Source organism: Plectrocnemia conspersa, unplaced genomic scaffold, assembly GCF_051122295.1.
Source record: "Plectrocnemia conspersa isolate PC_06_02 unplaced genomic scaffold, ASM5112229v1 ptg000014l, whole genome shotgun sequence".
NCBI lineage: Eukaryota > Metazoa > Arthropoda > Insecta > Trichoptera > Polycentropodidae > Plectrocnemia > Plectrocnemia conspersa.
Genome location: NW_028277178.1, coordinates 9904290 through 9924463, shown reverse-complemented (window position 1 = coordinate 9924463; position 20174 = coordinate 9904290). Strand labels below are relative to the sequence as shown.

General features: G+C 29.9%; 1 protein-coding gene across 1 annotated transcript in view; it reads left to right on the top strand.

The window, feature by feature from the left end:
* Positions 1-20174, top strand: part of dysc (whirlin protein dyschronic) — a 94142-nt gene that overhangs the window by 22015 nt on the left and 51953 nt on the right. The gene's annotated exons all lie outside the window — the stretch shown is intronic.

Below are 20174 nucleotides of genomic sequence, written 5' to 3'. Positions count from 1 at the left end.
TCTTACTTTTTAATAAAAATTATAAATTCAGTTGCCTATTGCTTAATTACAAAATTTGTATTTTAGGAAAATTAAAAAAAAATGTAAGGCACAAAGAAGTTTTTATCAACTTTTCCTCTATAAATACAAGTTATAGACAGTTAACTTAGTATCGTTATATATTTCAATAATTATAAACTAATGTAGTACGATAATTATAGCTAGGTACTTAATAAAATAATGTAAAATAAAGAGATGAAATTAATTTAAAAAATTACATATGCATATACACAAAAATTATATCTAGTTAAAATGTTTAATGCCTAAAGAAAGAATATATTTAGAGATCCTAGATTCATCTTATTAAATTAATAAGATTATTCAATATAAGATTCTAATAAACATAAAAAATTAGGCTCAATAGTAAAATTACAATACAAAATAAGTTTTGTCCTGAAAAATATGAAAATGGCTTTAAAAATTAGCTAAATTTGCAGTAATAAACGTAAGAGTCGAAATTAATTTTTCGAATCAAGTGATTGAAAAAATTAGTGGTTTTAATACTTACTTGTATTCATTCTGATTGCCGCTGTAATGCATTGGGATTCTTACGCCTCTCAGGTTGTAATAAAAGATTTAAAAAAAATGGACTAAGAATAAGCTATTAGTAATCCAGTAGGTTTCTTGATTTATTTAAATTCAAGTAGATCAATAAGCCATAGTCCTACTTCGTTACAAAGAAATTTCGATTCTTGAAAACTGCAATTATGCGAAATTGGTTGTTAAGGCATATTGAACTCATGTGATTGAGTTAGTGCTTTTGATTGGCAGTCTTAGAATGTTGTTGATTGTAAAATATCCTTTTCGATTCAAGGTGTTTTGATTCCCAATTCGATTTTCAAGAATGTTAGTCGCTCAATGTGATATATGGAGGATGCTCTCATAATCAATTTTATATCGCAATGTCACGAGAGGAACATCCTGAGCACATATAAGAGCCTTTAAAGAAAATAATAAAATATTACAATATCATCTACAATACAGGTTTGAAACATTAGATAAAATTGTCCACACAAAGCAGAATACGTATTTTATTTATTTCTACGTAATTTTATTTTTATAACGCTTCAGTATTTTGGAATTTCCAATTACTTTATATTCCAGACACGGGATATAATTTTTTTTGTTAAAAAATAAACCTTCCTAGAAACCATCGATCAAAACCATTTTGTTATCGTGCTATTTATATAACTGCTAAAAAATATGTTTCTCCTGTTTTTTTTACTGTAATCCAACGCTTGAACATTTGTCGCATTTTTTTCCACACCCCAGTGAATGAACACATTTTCACCATCTGGCCATCGTCCAAATCCTGTTACTTTCTCTGCGCCTGGAATGATTTACTCTACCCGATTTGGCATCGAGTGTTCAATTTTCATTCTCTAGTACCGCGAACCAGCCGCCGAGAATGCAACTTGTAAAGCTCGTCGAGTGCATTTGACGCGGTCCCCGGATGAAATTTATGCGACTGCAGCTTACAGCCACAGAGTATGAAACTTCAAAAGGAATGATACTATGCCAGAAAATAGCAAACCTTTTATAAATCGCGGTCGAACGTCGCAAAAGCGCCCGCCATGATACTCAGACGACCTTTATCAGCTTGAAACATCGCTTGGTTAGACACAACTGAACTGCGAAACTACGTCTGCGAATCTTTTCAACTGATCCACAGACATTTTAATAATATAAATTTAAAAATTATTGGTAGTGAATTAATACGTATGGTATTTTTTTTATACACTACGACTACATGAATATAGTTTTTTTTAAGAATGACTATGTTATCAAGATAAAGAAAAAAACACCAGAATTTATCGATCCATGACGTCAATGATTGGCTATTGCATAATGCATCTTATAAGTTTGAATTAAATTAATTTTTATTTACTATTGATAGTTTGCATTAGTTATAATGTATGTATTGTCTCATGTTTGTGTGTATGTATTATATATAGATGATATGGCTTTAAATCATACTCATACTAATAAAATGCAAATTACAATTTGATTAGCCCCAAAAGTACACATATGCGATTTTAATTTGCGATTCAAATTGTATTTCAAGCAGTGAAGGTTTTTCTGTCTTGCTCAAATGAAAATTGACAATTTACTTTTCTACTGTACGGTAAATGTAATATTTACTTTTACTTCTCGTGCTACGCAAATGAGACATTACATCAATCATGTCACGTTAAATGAAAAAAAGGCATTTTATATGAAATTAAGTATTCTATATTCTGAAAATTAGTATATTAAAAATAGTCGAACTGGATAACGGAAAGTGCACAGTAATAAAATATGTGAAAACATTGGCAATATATTTTTCAGGCGCTTTCAGATGTTTTCCAGATATTGGCTTTTCGCCAGAGTGATACACGTGGATTTTGAAAATGAAATTTTTATACGAGCGCCTCTCAATATTTATTTACATATGCCCCTTTTGAATAAATAAACTTTTATCAATTTCATCAAAAGCGTCTTTATGTGTTCGTTCATCACCGCTATATGTATTTATATTATATATATTCGTATAGGCGTTTTCCAAAAGTGAATTCCTCTCGATTGTAATGCGAAGCGTGGGAAATTCGCAACTGAATTTCGCTTGTCTCAGACATATCCAATTGGATGAGGCATCTTCTGGAAGCTTGCCAATATACACAGGACTGTCTTGTAGGAAATCTGAGAGGCTGATAAAGTTGGGCGGTTATTCGAGGGGGTTGGCGAAGAATGGTTTTGTTTGTGAAATATTTCAATCAATTACGCAGGCCGTGAACGTAATAAAAATAAAAATGCTTCAAATAAACGTATCTCAGAAATATGACGCTTTATTATTAAGCAACTTTGGCTATATCAGAATTGGATTTTATAATCTTGTTAGTAGATTTGTGCCAATTTTCGTGCCGGAGATACTGTATAACAGATAACCGAGTATTTGGGTCAATGCTTTTGGAATATGTGTATTTATATTAAATCCTCAGAGGGGTAATATATAAAGTTAGTACAGAACACACATACACAATCTCGTGTCACGGTCTTTCGACAATCCGTTGCGCTTAAGCGTATCTACGCGAACAAAATAGCTTATAATGCATGTCTAGAAATATAACAGATTAAGAGCTTGCGATGGTCAATATTTTACGAATAAATTTTTTTTAAGGTTTTGCTCAAAGCCTTGGTGCTTAGCACTCGCGTTTTTAAAGTTACAATTAAAAATTCTTATTAATTAATTTAATGTTACAAAAGGGAAAATACGACTAAAATTTATGCAATAAAAATATTGCATTTACACATGTATATAAAAATATGTGCCGTTTCGCAAATTTTACTTACTTCTTAGAGATGCAATGTGACTGCTTGTCAAGACCAGATTGGAAAATTGAAGTGGAAGCGATTTTCTACTTTTCTGACGCCTTGATTAAAATTAAATCGCGCAAATTCATTTGTCATTTGCGATGTTCTCAATAATCCTGTTTTAGTCGTTTGCTCCTTTTGGGTACGCCTCTCAAATGCTGTTTTATCTGCACATGCATTAGTTTAAAAAAACATTATTTACTAAGCACAGTAGAGATAACCATAACAACTAACCCAACCAAAAATAAAGCACATTTGTATGTAAAAGTAAACCAAACAACTGACTTGAGTCAACAAATTAGTAAATATCATATAATAAAAGTTATGTATTTCTTACACACAGTTTGATAAGCTCTGTTTTAATGCGCACTTGCTGAATGCCTACATACTAATATAAAATATATGTTGTATGAAACACAAACTTAGCATCAGCGTATTATTATTTTAAGGATTATTAATTAAGTAAATAAATAGCTAATTCATTTATTCTTAAATTTTATAAGGCAATATAATAAATTACTCCATTTAAAAAACCTTTGAGAAACAAATATATAGTTAGTAGTAACTGAGTGTAAAAGCATTTTTAAATATTATGTGTCAATGACGTTTCTATGATAATGAAAAATTGAAATCCAAAGTTCCAAAATATTTGTTTAAATAAAGTTGTGGCTTAATAAATATGTACATATTATATAACAACACTCTAAAATGCTATGTAGAATCCAATTTAAAAATTGATATATGTACATGATGTATATGGTAGGCTGTCGAATTACGAAAAAAAATGATATATATATATTTCAATTTGTAGAAATTGGCATTTATGACGGTTATTTAGAGGAAAACTTTTATTTTTTCCAACTCACCTGGGACTATCATTTGTAAATTAAAGTATCCAACAATATTTTTTACAGCTGTCAATTATATATCTATTAGTTTTCATACTCGGCTTCGCCCTCACGGTATTCCCATGGACTGTTTTTGTAATTTAATTATTTTTATCTTGCAGCATAAGCTCTTGTTACATAAAAACATAAATTGTCCACGAGAGAAGCATCTCCAGTCAATTGCTGTTGCATTGAGTGTAAATCTCAGCGAATTGAGAGCCACTTGAAAAACTGATATTAGTAAATTGGATTCTGAAAATAAACACACTCTATTTTTTAGTTATTACTTCAATACATGTGTTTGAACCTTCATAACCAATTACAATTGCACAATTTTGATCGATATTATTCAGTAGCATAATATCACTTAAGTAAAAATTAAATTATGTTATCAAAAATAACGTGTATTTGGAAAGCTTGTTATGCAATATATACTATTGTTTTAACCATTTTAATTATTAATGTATCTATTTCTCAATTTTCTGCAGAACATTTTTGGATATTCTATATCGTTAGAGTATAGATATTATGCTATTTAAACTTTCTCGTAAGTTAAAAATACTTTATTTTATAAGCGCTATCCTTAAATCCAAGTTAATTGAGGTCAACGACCCAAAATTTTATGTGTTCTTCGTGTGAACGGTGACGTAATGGGGTTGTGTATTTTTTGTGCTGAATCAACGTAAAAGTCGTATATATTTCCCACAGGAATAAGATTTCGCGTAGATATAGGATAAAGGCAAACCATAAGACGCTTACGCGTCTGATTGCTTGTGAGGCGGATTTGAAATATATTCCGGTATGAGATTTTTAGTCAATAGTGCTTTTTCACTTATATTTCAATCGTAACGAAAGGCCGATGAACATATCGACTAATTTTTGAAACAGATGCTGTGTGTACATGCTTTCTACTTCGTGTTATTATCATATATTGTGTCGAGGGAAAATAGAATTTTCTCGTAAGGCTTCATTGTGGCAGTTTACGATAGGATTTAGCGCGAGGCGTAATTAAACTTCTTGGGATTTAGTGTCGCCGGTAAGAGCTTTCGCAAGAAAAGAAATTTCGTTGTTTGCTACTTGATTTTAGGGGCTTGAAGCACGTGCACTCGAAATATAAATTTGATATTAAATTATTTTATTATATATAAAAGATCGGCGATTGCGAATTCTTTTTATATCATACATTGCAAAACCGACGAGCAATGCAGTAAGGGCAAGATTGCGATCGATAGATGGGGAAAGTTGGACGAAAATTGGCGTGACTTAATTTAAAAGCGAGAGCTTGGAGTGGCATCGTGTCTATTTGAATGAGCTTATACAGGAGATGATCGATCTTGAGAGTCGAAAAAAATGAAAGCTTTAATATATATTTTCTGAGCACCAAGACTTTGTGGAAATGCTTCTTTCAAAATTTCAATTACATATGAGTGGTACACAAAAAAAGAGATTCATCAACATTTATTACTGAAGCTAGATTTTTTTATAAATTATAATTAGTATAATAAATTAAATCAACTAGATTGCTTAAATTACAATTTATAAGAAAAATCAAATGCTTAAGGTGCTACTCTCGAAAAATATTATTTTTTTTACACAGAACAGCGCTGCATGGCTTATACTTATTTACATTTTCTGCTCTTTATGGTTTGCGTATAGTAATTTAAAAAAAATATGAACGTGTATTTTTTAAATCGATAAAAATGATATGAAACGTTTATGTGACATGATTAATATCTACTACCTGTCATATTGATCGAGCTTTTTCCCAGTATTTACCACCATCGAACCGAATATTTACAAGAAGCGGACAGCTGACCAACGAACATAGGTTGGACAACCGTGACCGCAATGTCGGGATTCCGTATCGGTCAATATTTTCCGTGTGAACGTCCGCCGATAACGACCAAAAGGTTGTTCACTTATTACGACCGAGCACGCCACCACGGTTTCGGAAAACAAATCCGTGAAATTGGCCATTATGGCCGTTTGCGAAAAAAGTGTGGAAAATCTGGCGGATCGTTTGCGAAAATGTCGCAGAACGAGGTTAACGGTTTAATTAATAACGTTCTTTCGATGCTTACGCTGATTGAAGGTTGCCTTTTCATATCGCTGTACAGAGTAATTACTAATTGGACTGATGGCAAAAATGAGGTTCCTTTCACTAGCAAATAAATTAGCCCACTAGCTTTTTTCCGTTTTCAAACACCCACTAGGTAAAAAACAGGTTTCAATAAGTGTTGAAATAAAAGCATTAAAACCTATTTATTTTTAAAAAGAAGTAGAATGGCTGCTTTTAGGACAGTAGTTGCAATAATCAATTAAGTTATACATGACAAAAATTTAAATTAATACAGCATTACACATTTTATTCAATTAGCAAAATCATAATTTGCTAATTGAATAAAATATATGTAACTATAAAATAAAGAATATTTAAATAATATAAGTGTGCGTACGTTTATATTAGTCGCCAATATTAGACTAAAATCTGAAACCAAATTCACTTCAGCACTTTATCGACGAGTCATTTTTTGTCGCGTGATTTTCACGCAAAGCAGAGTTGCATTAAGATTTTTTTTATTAGTGGCTTTTTTATTAGTATTTCGGGATAATCAGGATTTCGGTCATCTGCATATTAACATCGAGAATAATGCCAGTAAATATATGTTTTATTGCTTTCCGTGAAATTTTATGAAACTTCCTTGTGACATTTTATAATATATACGGAATATAATATATACGGATCATATTATTTTAAATTTCTATCGTGTCTGGGAGATCGAATTTAGTAGTTATTATATAATTATAATTCCGATAAATCATCACAAATAAGGTTTTCTTAGATTTTTCTAAACTTACGTATGAATATCGTGAATAATAATAAAAATAAAACCGAGAGTGGTCGTTGAAAATAACATATTTATTAACTGTTTATATAGGTAATAAAATATATGTTATTCATTTTCAAATTCAAGTCTGGGGTCTCATTATTTACTTAGTAGTTGTTGATGCTAATTATGTAACGCGTTGTGACGGAAGACTTATCATAAATATCTTATAACAAAAAAATATGAGTGACATTTTAATAACAGGTAGCTGACATTTGTGAGAACATAATTTAGTTTTGTTTATTTTTTTAGTCTAATCTAAAATACTGCCATTGCATGGGAGCTTATTAATAAAAAAATAACTATCCTCGAAAGCAAGTATAGTAAAAATATTACCTATAGGTCTTAGTACAACAAGTAAATACTAGGTTATATCTTAACATCCTAACGTATCATAAAATATTCTTGCGTTTACAGTCTAATTTAATTTACATTTTACTTTAGTTGTTACACCTAATTTTGTAGCACATTTCAAGCATAATAAAAAAATTAAAGGTATACAAATTCTTAAAACAACTTTGATAATATTTATAACAATTTGTAAAAATGATATTTTATTACCAACGAAAAAATAAAAATATTAATCATATATGATATTTTTTATATACGCAATTAAGAATTGTTGTTAAAGTTTTGTGTTTTGATGTTATACCATTTTGTTATGAACAACATACAATTTGTTAAACGATGATTAAAAAATATATATTTATATTAAAAATAAATAATATAGAATTATATTGCTTGAATGGTCAGCTAGGTTTATTCTGTCATTCGACATATAATATTTGATATCAATCTGATACTCAGCATGTGCTTAGAGAAGAGTAATCGTATTTGCGTATTTGTTAAATATAAGGGCCAACAATGCTATTAGTATAATATATGAAGTGTAAATATTTTAGATCTAATAATTTATTAAATATCTGGAATAATATTATTCTTTTAGAAATATATGTTTTATTGAATAAACTTCATAAATTAGGTATACAAAACTTTTTTAATAATCCAGTAATCGTATTTGGCGTATCGGAAAAGTAATTAATTGGATTATGGAGATTTTATGTCTCATAAATAATAATTTATGTTTTTGGTCTGAAAATAAACATACAGCCATAATTTTATTAGCTCAATTTTCGCATAAATCCAAAAACATTAAAGAAAAACTTTTTACAAATATTATAATAAACCATTCACGTTCCTTAATTTTGTTGAACATATTTAGATAATATATAGTCAATTTATAGTACAAACTTTTTATATTTCTAACCATTTATATAAAGAAATCAAGGTCAAAAGTATATACATTTAAATATATCTGGATTTAAATCTAACAATATTGCTTAATCACAGAGTCGGCTTTGGTTTATGTGAAAAAAATTTGAAAAAATAACAACAATTTTATTTCCAACATAAAAATGCTTATAAAACAATATTGAACGTTTCGCAATCGTAAAGTAATACATTTTTTTTATTATAATCGCATAAGCGTCTCGTGTCGCCATTGTTAGTGCGGTCCGTAATTACTATTTTGACTCCACTTTGTTTTTTTCCAATATTCGTGACCGGACCGATACTACCCTTTGTGTTTTTGAGACTTTCTAATTTTACAGCCTTACAACGCTCGACACTAAGCCGTATATCAATTTCTTTATGATTGTTTTTTTATGCTGTTGGAAAATGCGACACTGTACACCAATTATGGCGGCATGAAAAATAATTTCAACTAAAAGCAACCTAACTAATTAAAAACAAACTTTGGCCAGAAACCCAAGCAATGGCAAAATCCCTTCGCTTCATTCGTCTCGACATTTTTCTGTGTAAGTGTGTCATAAAAGGAATGCAGGAGGGCGTATCTTTCAATAAAAATAAATTACTTTTTTCCGGACCTAATTTGCTCGCATCAGGTGTAATAAGAATAAGTGAATTTAAGAGCCGAATGCGGAGAGCGAGTCCTTTCCCTCTGTAGTAATACTCAATTATACTTTATAACCTCTTCGTCTGTGGTTATGTGCGGGAAATGGAGTTTCTACTTATTTTAATAAAACACATGTACATATATAAAATGCACATACATAAATATAATAACTCTTTTATTAGATTTATTAATTATTAAACATATTGTAGTGTCACATTAAGTCTTTCGCTGTAATAAGTTTTATGATAGAATGTGTAGTTTTTATGTTATAAAAGTTAAGTGTACTTGCGTATATAAAGAAGGATATGGATTAAGAAGAACCGTTCATATGCATTTTATATGTTAGGAATAGATTACTATATTTGATTTTAATTAAAAAATATTAAATGAACCTCAAGCCTAATAAGATTTTAAAACGATTTTTTATGCTTAAGCAACAACCATCTAGCGTAATCAGATCCATTGTTGTTAAACCAACGATTTCAATTTTTTTTAGTAAGGTATTAATTATCACGCTATATTATTTCTTATAAAAAACTATATTGCTTGTCAAACGGTTGTCACAATATTAAAAAATATTTTGTTGCTTTAATCAATTAACGTTTATACACATGGTCGAAAATACAAATATGTATTAGGCAGGCGCGTACGGTGAGATACATTCCTTTTCGCTCGCTCGCGTGTTAAGTGAGAAGAAGTAAGCCTGCGGAATGCATGTAACGCACGCCCTTATCTTTTACTCACTCTCGTTACTTTACAGGCGAGCGAGCGAAAGGGAATGTATCTCACCGTACGCCCCTGGTATTAACATAAAATAAACTAGCAGTTACATGAGCTAAATTTCATATAATCTACCCCCTTTTGGCTCCTAAATTGTTTGCAAAAGAAAAAAATACTCGTGTGATTGATGGACGCGTTGTTTTAGGTATCATCTCAAAGAAAAATGTCTAGGGTAGTAAAATTCAGTAGATTATAGACTAAGCCGTTTGGCGCAATATGAGCTTTTCTCAAAGATAATATTTTGTTGAAATGATCATTTAATAACATACATTTTATTTACTTTTATTGCTTATAAAATCATTATATAATAAAATAATATCATTTAGCGCCTAAACTGTCATACATTACTAGCAATATTATTATCTTATGACGTTTGTTCATTAAAAATAAACTCTAGTCGAAAATTTAAACGTGAAAATTACCATATTGTCCTAAAAGGGACACACCAGTAGCGTTAAGGGGCTGTTTAAAAATGCACAAGGGTGAGTGTCCCATTAGATTAATTACAACGTTACTATTTTATGAAAGATTGTGTCGCTGTTTTACAACGCTAATAGGTCGTGCACATTACTTCATTGGACATTTCAGACTCATATATGGCATCATAATTCTTTATAGTTATTAATAACTAATGAAGATTAAAGACTTTGTGGATATATATGTACTATATATTGTACGGAACTTACGCGCTATGATGATAATGCGCTTAACGACTTTTTTTGCTCTTTCATTCGATTCGAGGATTATTAGCGAAAAAAATAATTAATGACGTCGTAAAGAAAAAAAAAGACGCTGAAAAAATCCTATTGATCCCTTAGCTAGCCTGAGTTTGCTAATTTATGAGTTTGGAGGGTATAAAATGTATCTATTGTCAAGAATACCCGAAATTGGAGACCTTTGGATTTTTAGTGGTGCGAAAAAGAACAATGGACGCGATTTAAATTTTATTGTAGGGACGGATCTTGTGCTTTCAGTACACTTAGAGATCATACCTATTTTTTATGATTATATTTATTTAATATTAATTAAACACGGATGACCAAATTAATATGCTTATTTAAACAAATTTCAACATAGAGTGTCACAACTACTTATAACAAATAGACGACATTGAAAAATCTGGATGTGTACATTTTACACGTACATCGGACAACAAAAAGTGCTTCTAAAATTTATCGTCGCCGAAAGGTCAAAGCCGGCGACGACGCAGTTTTCACCGGTAAAAAAATTATATTATTTAAACCTTTTGTGTGTTGGTTATACGTTGTACAACATAGGTACTATAGCAGACCACTTATAGATTCTATAGTAGAATAAAACACGTAACGGGTGAACGAACTTCGCGGAACTTTTGTCTTTAACAAGGGCGGTCAAAGTTTATACGCGACATTATTTATCTTGATGACGAGCTTTCCTAAGTATATACATGTATTGTATTATCTATTTATATAAGAAACAGTAAAATAACATTTATATAAATATAAAGGGTTGACTTATATAGTATAAAGATAAAAGTTTTAAAACACACTTGTGACGTCTGACATTTTCAGTTATATATGGCGTAATATATTGAATTAAAAATGGTGTTCTAAAATGATTTTTATTTTCAATTTAATTTTGGGAACATTTCAGTTTGTTATTAGCTAAAATAGTGGTTTTGAGGAAATAATCATACAAAAAAAAATAGATGATTGATTTTTTTATGTAGTTGCTTATTTATCATATATTTCTATATAAATAGTAAAAAATGTGGGATATGTGGAATATTGATTCGAGGTAATCATGCATAGGTTTCGTCGTATTTTTATGACGCTATTAACTATTTTTTCTTCAAAACTATAAATAGTCCTTTTACTACTATTGTAAAGAGCATTGCCACTCAAACTGTGATCCGCGGATTATCAAGTTAAATAATATAAGAATAAACATAAAACACACTGTATATATATACATATTATATATTAAAGTATGCAACTTCGACAAGAATACGTAGAATATCTTGCCATCTGAAATTAATTTTATACGAAATTCATTAATCTCATAAATGGACAAATTTCCTGCCAATGATGCCTGAAAAACTGGTTGTTAATCATGTGCTAAAACTACTTTGCGCCTTTACTTATTTTTTTAGCAAACTGAAACAGAATTCCTGAATCTAGGTGTATATAAAATTTACTTTTAAAATTATTTATATTTTGCCGTTATTTATCTGAAATATAAGTATTTTTAAATATCTTTTCGTATAAATATTTGTATTTAATATATTATATTATTATAATTTTTAATAAATATAAACATTTATTTTTGTTGAATTACCATGCGTTGTCTTTTCTAAGGATGTTCATTATTCGATCCTTATTTAATTTTATCAATTAAAAATATCAGTATTTATCGACAATAAAAAAAGTTATGAATACAGAATCTTGTTAAAAAATAAATCGGAAACTGTTGATTTTTTTTTATATTAAAGAAATATCAAATATACAACTACTGACACACTAGTTTTCATAATTTCAATATAAGTTTAGGCGGACTGTGAAGTTTGAAAATAGCATAATTTGATGATTATCATGTTAAAACACCATGTTAAATATAATAATTAAATAATCATGGTTTAAAGAAATAATATTTTAATTTCTCATGAAAATGTTACAAGAATCATATTGCAAATTTGCAACATCGAATTTTCATGTATATTTTTTTGTGTTCAAAATAAAAATATAATCTTAATACAATAATATAATATCGGTTTAAATATATAAGCAAATCCAACTTTAACTCTTCAAAAATGTTTCTAGATCTAGTGTGTAGAAACATGGTTAAATTAGAATGAATGGAACCAAGTACTGCGTCCACTATAAAGTAATGTTAAGATAATTGTATTTGTGTGAAAATCATTTAGCCACTGGAGACATAAAGTTGATATTGTATTTAAACCAGAGACGTAAAATACAATGCTTGTTGAAGTTTCAGCAAGAATAATTAATCCATAAAGGCTTTATGGTGGAAATGAAAGATAAAAATAAGCTGAAAACAGCACAAACAATAACATCACCAACAGATAAACCGCTAGGGAAGAAGAGGTTGAAACAGGACTTATTGAGTATTTAAATTCGAAGTATTCTAAATGTTATAAAAGAGGCAATGAAAATATTATATAACGGATCTATATTTTGCAGTAATTGTAAATAAAATATTTATTTTAATTTAAAAACGCTATACTTTTCCAAAAAATATCATAGCTTTACATTTGGACAAATTAAAAAGAGCGCTTTAAAAATCTTAGCCCAGAAAAAAGTTTGTAATGATATTTATTGTAAATATTTCGTTCAACATAACAAACTAGGTTAATTATAAACAATATTTACAGCTTACAATTAATAGATGTCATTAGGTGTACGATAATACTTATTCCCTACGATATTCATCCGTGAGATTAGGAAAATATAAAGATAAAAAAACTTTTTTGTGATGGAAAACTTTGTAAACTAGAAGACAAACTAAAAAAATTAACCATCAATTTATGTATCTCATTTTATTATTAGCAATAATTTTTATTAATTATATAGAATGAAATAAAAGGAAGGTTTATGCTAATTTAAAACTTAATTCTATTTCAGTTTTGACCTTAGCTTTAAATTGCATTCTATTTTACAAAAGGTCAATTCGCTTTAAGCACTTCATTGCGATTTATGCGGTTCACATTGAACTTGACATGATCACAATTGTATCGTTCGCTTGCTATAATGGTATACTAATCAAAAACCGCATAAACTGCGATATCATCGCTTACACATTACAATATACATTCATGGCAATATTATATAAAAAAAGCAATATAATAAATCGGAAATATATATACACTACTATGTCTAACATAATACCTTTCGATTATGACTGTATCGGGTGGTTTAAAAATCCGGTGTATAAAATCGGATATATTAAATCTACACACCACAGAAGAAAGCTCTTTATTTTACCACCTAGACCGACAACAATGCGGAAATCGTGATTGTCTCTAATAAATTTAGAGCTTCCAAATGTGTATTTTCATAACTCTGTTATGGTAATTTCAATACAACGCCGGTACACAATAGGTCACAAGTCAAAAACGGAACCGTGTGCGGTCTCACGAAACGGTTGGCGAAACATTTGTAGGCTCCGTCGAACCGGCCGTATTTTAGAACGATAAACCGAACACGTTATTTTATAGCCTCTTTGTATGCAAAATTTTCCATACAGGCGGCGCTCGCGATGTATAAAGCTGGACGAAAAAAATACGTATATGTATGTTTGTACCGGAGCGAAAAATTCGACACCGTAGGAGCTTTCCAAAAAGCTCGACGAGCGTGACAGAATTGAATCGATTTTTTGCGTGATAGGGCGTTTAAAAGTAACCCCAGATGCATAGCTTATTGTATTGTATTTATTTTATTTTACCTGTACTCAATCACCCTTATCAAAAAAGCAATTACTTAACTCGCAAAATTGTTATATTTCCAAAGATTACTCTGAGGCGGAAGCCAATGCCGAATTAAATGCAGACTTTATATTTTACAAATTAAACAGCCAATTAGAGCCTAGTGTTTGCTTACGTTATTTGCTTTTACTTTTTAGAGATTGATTGATTCCGTTAGAATAAGAAAAGTCCTGTAAGTTGATTTTATTCTCAGTTATATTTATATATTATTATCAAATATTCACGTCCAATGTTCAGTTAGTTTTAATGCATCGTTTGTTAATTAATCCACAAAATATTGATAGGTGCTCTTGATGATATATTTTTGTAATTAGAATTTATGTCTAAATAATGTTTGTTGTATTGTATGGAAGAAACACTATCTGCAAATTGCAATGTCAGCAATCAATAAGACTTTCAAATCGAGAGCTTTCTGATTCTTTCCACTTCTGGTATAAATCAATTCGGGAACCAATCAGTAAGTATAACAACAGCTACCCAGGCATTACAATAATAAAAATACAGCAAATTATGCTTTAAAATAAATATTTTATGATATTCTTGTCCTTAAAAAATAATGGTGTAAAGGATTAATATTTATTATAATAATGTATTCTTGACTTCATTGATAGTAAAACGACTTGTAAATCACCGTGTACATGTAATAAAATCAGACAAGATTCAAGCGGTCGTCTAAATCTTTTATAAGGTTTATCGTTGTTCGCAATTGATAAAAATCCTATTTGCCTTTCATTAACATTTTAAACCAATTTGTCAGCGGCTCACAAAATTGGGGTACGTGCCCAAAGTTAGGGGTCGTCGAACCATCGATTTTGTGAGCGTATATATACACTATTCCGAGACGATCGATTTTGGTTATCTCGTCTTAGACAAAAGACAGACTGAAGGAAGACTATTGAAACGGAAATGGGACCCCAAAAATAACCATTTGAAACAGTGGAAAAACTTTGGCGAACGTGTCCGGTGAAAATTTGAAAAGTTGAATATGTGTGGGGGTGTTTTTGCAATATATACGTTAGCTGCGATCACGTAATGCTTTTGCGGTGCAAATAGCTAAAGTTCCTTTGTTTGTTGCGGGCCTGCATTGCATGTTGCGTCGAAGAGCTTTTTTAGAGGTCAGGGGAAATCGCATTTTAAAAAGTTTTTCACTTTTGTGTTTTATATTTGTTTTTTGGCTTGTTAGGGGTTGGAGCGGAAATGCTAACATGCCACGAACTACCCTCAATATGTCAAACAATGCATGTTTGTGCATTGAAGAAAGAATTATTTTATTCAATACAATTGACATAAAATAAAACGTTGCACATGTTAAAGGAATCAGAAAAGCGTACAAAGATCTTTGGAAGTTAAATAGTAATGTTTGTGAAAGACGACAAGCTTTTTGTGTCTATACATCCATTGATCTTTTTTTGTCATTATTTTTATTATTACTGATTCAATTCAAAACATACATATATTTTGTATATACACATAATCTTTTTTTTTAAAATGGCTTAATTAAAAATACAATCAATTAACCCTTATTGGGTGTCATTTTTATAATTTTTTTTTTGTAGCGTTATGCTTTTTATTTTAAGCTTTGCGTAGATTTTGTAATAATGAAGTTCATCTACTATAATATATAGTATTTTTTCATGCAATAATAATCGCAGAAGCTGGTAATTTTCCTCTTTGCAAAATCTGCTAAAAAATCTAGTTATATTCGTTTGATCAGTATGGTTTATAATATAGATTTATTCTGTTCTTTAATCAATTTCAAAATATACTTATGTTTTAAGGACTTTTATCACGTATAAACACGTTACTGTTATATGCAATAAAACAGAGTAGACAATATATTAAAATTCGCACCCTTAGTTATAGTTTAATATTTTGACTTCACTAGACTTTTAGCATTTATGGATTCTTAAATGTGAAATTTGATCTCAAATATATAATATTATATAATTTTATGTTTACATGACACCCCAAGTATTTGTATTTATCCATTCAATGCATAGAAATCATATTCATATAGTGATTTAGCTATACCTAGGCACCGCTAGCTTGCTTGCTTAATCTAAAATGTTAACTGATAGTTTAAGAAAATTAATTATTATATATAAACTATTAGTGAGATTTCAAGTTACTCTAACAATTGTCTTTACATATTGCTCCTACAGATTTTTATTTTTCTTGTTTTATTTCATATGTGTTTTTGTATGACAACTGTATAATAAATTTTACTATAGAAAAAAATGCTATATAGATAAAAACTCTTACGCAAAATTTATATCTTTCGACGCGTTTTTACATTTATATCATCGGTTTAAGATGCCGGAACGGTTACCATTTCAATGATATGTATTTTCTACTTATATTTTCCAAGTATGTCAATGTCAATGAATTTAATGATATCAAATGGGTTTTGATATATAAATGTAAACTTATTAATATACCACCCTGTATGAAAAAATATGAATTTATTACGCTGCGTTCATCTAAAACGGAGGCTTTTAAGCCGTGCCTTTTACCGTGCGTATAAATAGCTCACATTGTAAAAAAATATAAAAATCTCCATACATAATGGTGCATTAAGTCGATTGCGCCACATCGCTTGGGGGTGTAAAATACGGAAAATCCCGACAATGGGCTATCCCGAGGGCTTTGAATACATCTGCGGGCTACAATGGGGGCTTATCTATCATTGATACTCTTCTATCGCCGTGTCTACTGCGGTAAGAGGCACACTTTCGATTCCGCACGAACAAAACGCGTGAAATGGCCGGATTTACGCTATTCTCGTTGATCGGATCCGATTGCTACTGTCGGGCGTATCTACGAAATGTAATTATAAATTCTGATACTTGACTAGCCAATAAACTTAAAATTGTTGGTAGATAACCAATGACGCAAAAAGGACTATGTTTGATTTTTTTTCAAAACCCTATGCATAAATATTTTTAATTACTTGAAAAACAGATTCTGCTTTTTTAATTATTTTTAATTAAAATCAAAGTTTTACCATAAACTGACCACTTTTAAATAGAGTGAATATAAATTTGTGCGAATACTCCACCAATACACCAAGCATATAATAAATATTCCGAGTTATTAATTAACGCATGCTTGTCATTAATATAGGGCAAAATGAGTCCGGTATTCCATAATGAGCGAAATACTCATTGGAGCGACGATTGCCATAGCTCACATATTGACGGCGGCGAATTGAGTAACTCAAAAAAAATCTAGCAAAAAATGTGGTATATAGATATACTACTTCGACTTGGATTTTAGAATCGAGGGATTTTGTCACCGCCTTCGAGAGGCACAAGTGGTTAGTGACAGTGGAACGACGCGGTCGAAACCCGCGTTGTTGATCTGCTAGCGACAGTGATTGTGGATATATCTGTGAAAAATTATAGCAAATAACTTAGCAGGTGCTGAAGTATGAAATTTTCGATACACGATTTAACACTATTTTTGTGGATCGATTAATGAAAATTAATAATATGTGTATGCACAAGTTACAGGTAGATAAGTATCAATAAAATATTATCTGCAGGGTAACTTAGGAATATATTAAATTAACACTTAAAATAAAACTATTTTATACCGTATGTTTTGAATGATAGTTTTCCTACATTTTTCTAAGCTGATTTGATCCTTTGTGAGCATAGAGGTATTTATTCTTGATGTTACGTTTCTAAAACGATACTTAATCCCATAAACTTGATGGGAGGTATTTTTTTTATAAAAGAAAACCTTTTATTCATGGAAGCTTGTAATTTGTGTTTTATTTCTACTGCTGCCTCTTCTATGTCAGCGTAATGAACCAGCGAAATGATGGATTATATATTTAATGGCGCTTAAAAACCATTTTAGGAATGATTTTTACTAAATCCCACTTTCTATTAACATTTTCTTTCGATAGTTGAGGAATTTACAGTGTTATTTTGTGTTAGAAAAACGATTTAGCATATGAAATCTTAACAAATTTTTTATAACACATATTATTTTTAGAACATTCTGTTAGTTGGATCGTTTTGTTGTTTTAGTGTTATAAATGAATAGTTTTTGAGGGTTTATCTTAAAATAAACTAATTTTAATAGATGCTTGAAGTATAAGTCCATCCATAAGTTAAAATCACTATATGATATGTGTCGACTTATTTTACAAAATTTACGTCGTCGATTTGAAAAGTGCCAGCGCTAGAATTTGTCTTTTATGAATTTATGTCAAGCACATAAAAACATTTATAAACTCTTATATAAAACTTATAAAAATCATTATATACGAAAATATATTCCAAACTAACATAATATTGGATAATATCTCCATTTTTCACTTTTATGTGAATATCAAATGTCAGATTCTTGCTATCGCCCTTGGTAATCTTTCAAGCGTGCTATCTATTGGATGTTAATGTCATATGGATCGATTTTCGACTTGAAAGCTGTCGAAAATAATTTAGATTTATTTATTCTAGGAATACCACTTCTCAATAAGGTGATTATAATTAGGAAACTATATATTGCAATAATACACAGTATACGACGATTTAACACGTGATACTGACATGTAATAAGCGCCATTGCACAGTCCTGCTTGACATGTCTTTAGTGTACTTTAGGTGATTGCTTAGTTACTTGGGATATACATAGGTGTAATAGTGTGCATAGTGAGGCTAACAACTGTTTAATCTAGTAATATGTTTTCGGGTTTTGCGGTTAAAGGGGTGTGACTGCAGCAAAAATAGACGCCGCAAAATCTGGTAACATTTTATTTAATTAAGCATTTATAAAATACATATATATATATATATGAAAATGTAGCTGTCGTTATCAGGCGGTGGAGTCGAAATAGCTTGTCTTGAAAGTCGAAGTGTTTTCGCTCTGAGTGTCGAGTTGAATTATCGTCGACTGTGATCTGTCTTGATGATGCTGGATGTGACTCTGGGGTTGAGTCATAAAAAAGTTTATCTCTCTATTCCATTGTTAAGGCCTTACTTTCGAGACGAGTATTATTATTTATTTTCAATTGCTAGAAATGGTCGTTAGACATACCAGACATACATAGTTAATTGTGCAGGTGATCGAGATTCCAACAATGTTAATCAGATAACTGCTAGTTTCGTGTATTATGACTTTATTATTTGTACATAGTATTATCTGTATTAATTAAAAGAATTATGGATTTTTATGTTAAAAAATGGATATTTTCATATTGTATTACATTATTATATTATATATAAAACCAGCACAAGAGACGAGTAGTTTAAGTCTCTGACTATTGACCTAAAATACATGGGTTCAAATCCCATACGAACTGATCGATCATCTTAGATAAGGTTTACCTACATTTTCGTATCCCACGAATGAATATTGTATCCGTATCCCAAAATCGAGCTAGATCGTACAAATCTGGTATTAAGATTTCTCCAATAATGAGCTAATACAGCTCTTAGAGAATATCTTATATGTATTAAAAAAAATTTATATACAAATACAAATAAACAGATCATTGATTGTTATCGTGTGTTATTTATTTCTGCTATATACAAGGAGGAACAATAAAGTATATAAGTAAATATAAAGTAAATAGGATTTTAATATAATATTTCTCCACATATTTTTTCAAAAGCTCAATACATTTTATCAAAATATCACAGTGTTATAAATGTATTTCTATTAAGACTATTAATTTCCTATTACAGGCTATTAATTTCCTACAGTAGGAGTTGGTCAGGACTGATGAATAAGGGTCACAATAATCAATTGGGTGCCAAGATAATATATATTTGCTAATGGTTTTGTGATAGATTAGATTTTTAGCATTTTATATTAATGTTTTT